The sequence below is a fragment of the Dipodomys spectabilis genome, unplaced genomic scaffold (genome assembly GCF_019054845.1).
Source record: "Dipodomys spectabilis isolate Male_0828 unplaced genomic scaffold, ASM1905484v1 ptg000474l, whole genome shotgun sequence".
NCBI lineage: Eukaryota > Metazoa > Chordata > Mammalia > Rodentia > Heteromyidae > Dipodomys > Dipodomys spectabilis.
In genome coordinates this window covers 426391-430039 of record NW_024871151.1, presented here as the reverse complement: position 1 = coordinate 430039, position 3649 = coordinate 426391, and positions in this window count along the sequence as shown.

Here is a 3649-nt window from a genome sequence, read left to right as displayed (position 1 = left end):
TAAATCTGTGTTTATTACCTTTTTGTTTCCTTGTTTATCTCTTTCCTCCAATTTTGTCCACACTGGTACTCACATTGTTCACACTTTCGTCAGAACTTTCCTTTTCCTCTTCCCTTTAATAATGTCCCTGATTTTATCATTACATTTCATATTCATGTTCGTGGATATTTTGATGTTGTTCAAACAGACCTATCTTGGCATCTGTTTAATATAAACCTTAGAACTATCAGAGAGTTTATTTTCCTCTAAATCCATCTTTTTCTCCTGTAGTCCTTATCACCAAGAATGTAACTAACACAGTTAGGAGACAGAGATGTGAAAACACTTTATATTTCTTCTTACCCTACCTCCATCCATAGATAAGATGAATGATCAAGATTTTTTCAGTTTCTGTCATAATGTAATTTCTATGTACTCCTTTTTATGCCCCTGACACCAGCCTATTGCAAATACTCATCACCAGTCACTCAGTCCTAAAACAACTGTTTACAAAGTATGCATTTTTCCCCATAGTCTTTTCATATTGGTCCTCTCCTTCACCAAATGACTCTCCTTGTCAGCACACAGAGTAAAGAACTCAGAGAAAAATTGTAGTACCATTATTTACTCACAACACTGACTGTTGGTCTTATATTTCTCATCTGTAAATGGATGTAATCTACTAGAAATATTGAAGACTATATTTGTTGAATTCTAGAGCAAGGAAAAAGAAATTAAACAGTCCTTACATTTTCTACCTTAGCTTACAAATAAGGAAAGAGTCAAATTCAGTTTGTTGGTATAAAGTCAGAAATAGTTTCATGCAGAAATAAAAATAAATTTTAACTCCTGGCTCTGTAGCTTGTGTCCTTTTATGGTAACTGCAGTTAGGTAAGTGGTGTTATGTAAATTGTATCATGAATTTACAGCTGTAATGAAGAACATGTTCTTAATATATCATTGGTAAACATTGGTTATTGAATAGTATCTATATGAGAATGTTATTTGAACTAATCACACTAAGTTGAAACCTACATCTTAGTCCATCAAAATATGGAAATAAATGATTTTATTTATAAGAAAATAATACCACCAAGAACAGTGAGTATACATTAGAAAGACCGCTGGAATAACATTACGGTTTTTACTGTCTCTACCTGTTTATGTGATTGTATTTCTTGATTTTCAAACTCTTCTCTTGTTATTCTGGTTCTTTTTTTTTTCTTTTTGGTTTGTCATGGGGCCTGAACTCTGGGCCTGGCACTGTGCCTCAGCTCTTCAGCTCAATGCACTCTACCACTTGAGCCACAGTGTCACTTCCCACTTTTTCTGCTTATGTGGTGCTGAGGAATCAAACCTAGAGCCTCATGTAGGCAAGGCCAGCACTCTGCCTCTGAGCCACCTTCCCAGCCTTCCTCTTGTTATTGTTATTATATGTAATCCAACTTTGTTTATAACTATGCATTCAATGTGGGAAATTTAGCTTCAAAGATATCTAAAGATTTTTTTTTCCTTTTCAATCACAACATAGTCATTATCAGGCTACACTGTGGTCATCATCCTCTCCATCAAAATTATTATTAGTATCATAAGTGCTAATTATTGAACGTTGGATATGTGTCTATGATTTTATTATTATTTGTCTTTTGATTAATAATTTTAATGTTACCACTCTGCATGCATCCATATTGAAATTTTGAACAAATAAACAAAAAAAACCTAAACCACATCAGGTTGCTTCACTATGTGCTTATAACAAATTATGGAATAGATTTTTTTTAAGCATTGAAAATTCCTAATCAATATGAATTAACTTCCTCCCTCTCCTTTTTTTTTTTTTAAATTTAATTTAATTTTATTTGTGAACATACTGTACAGAGGAGTTACAGTTACATGTGCAGGTTAATGTGTACATTTCTTACCAAGCATTGCAGCCTCCTCCTTTGTTTACCCTTCACATCCCTTCCCAGCCTCCCCCCTCCCCCCCTAATCCCAATCCTTCTCCTTCCCCCCCCCCGGTCCCCCCCCCCCCCGCACCAACGTTGTAAAGCTCGTTTTGGACATGACAACTTGTACTTCTCATTGTTGCAACAGGTCCACCTGTATCCTTAAACAACTGGTTTTTCCCCATCTCCTCCACAAGTTATACTGACATCAAATATAGTGAAAGCAGGGGTTATACTGTGGGGGAGGGACATACTAAGCAACAAAGAGATAATCTTATAAATGTGTTAGAAACACATGCATGAAAGAAAAAAACGTTAAAATACACATCTAAGGGTTCATTTTCCTGACATCACATTATCTGACCTTTTCCGCTTGACTCATACATATACTAGATATTACAAATACGGGAAACCATGGGACCTACGTTTCATTGAGCCTGGCTTACTTCACTTAATATAATTTTTTCCAAGTTTTTCCATTTCCTAACAAATTGGGAAATGTCATTCTTTCTGATGGAGGCATAGAATTCCATTGTGTATATATACCACATTTTCTTGATCCATTCATCTACTGAGGGGCATCTGGGTTGGTTCCATATCTTAGCTATGGTAAATAATGCTGCAATAAACATAGTTGTGCTGGTAGCTTTAGTGTGGTCTTGTTTGTAAACATTAGGGTAAATGCCCAAAAGTGGGATTGCTGGGTCATAGGGGAGCTCTATGTGGAGTCTTTTGAGGAACCTCCATACTGCTTTCCAAAGTGGTTGAACAAGTTTACATTCCCACCAACAATGAAGTAAGGTTCCTTTCTGTCCACATCCCCTCCAGCATCTGTTGTTGTTAGAGTTCTTGATTTTTGCCGTTCTAACTGGAGTGAGGTGATATCTCAATGTTGTTTTGATTTGCATTTCTTTTATGGCTAGGGATGTTGAACATTCCTTCATGTGTCTATTGGCCATCCTTCTTTCTTCTTCAGAGAAGTTTCTCTTTAAGTCTTTCGCCCACTTATTTATTGGGCAGTTGTTTCTTTGAGGATTTGTTGTTGGGGGGTTTAATTTTTTGAGTTCCAAGTATATTTTAGATATGAGACCCTTGTCCGTTGTATGGATAGTAAAGATCTTCTCCCAATCTGTGGGCTTTCTATTGATCTTGCAAGCTATGTCATTTGCCCTGCAGAAGCTCTGCAACCTTATGCAATGCCATTTGTCCAACCTTTCTTTGATTTGTTGTGTTTCCGGGTCTCTATTCAGAAAATTTCGGCCTGAGCCAAGGAGACCCAGGGTTTCTCCTATTCCATCCTGTAATGTTTTCAGAGTGTCTGCGTTGAGTTCAAGGTCTTTGATCCATTTGGAGTTGATTCTGGTGCAGGGTGATATATAAGGATCTAGCTTTAGTTTTCTACATGTAGTTAACCAATTTTGCCAGCATCATTTACTGAAGAGGTTGTCTTTCTTCCATTCTATTGTTTTAGCTCCCTTATCAAAGATTAGATGGCTATAGGTCTGTGGCTTCATTTCTGGGTTTTCAATTCTATTCCATTGGTCATGAGGTCTTTTCTTATGCCAATACCAAGCTGTTTTGATTACGATGGCTTTATAGTAGAGTTTGAAGTTTGGTAATGATATTCCTCCAGCAGTGTTCTTTCCATTCAGGAGCGTTTTTGCTATTCGGGGTCTTTTATTGTTCCATATGAATTTTTGGATTGCCTCTTCTATTTCCTTGAA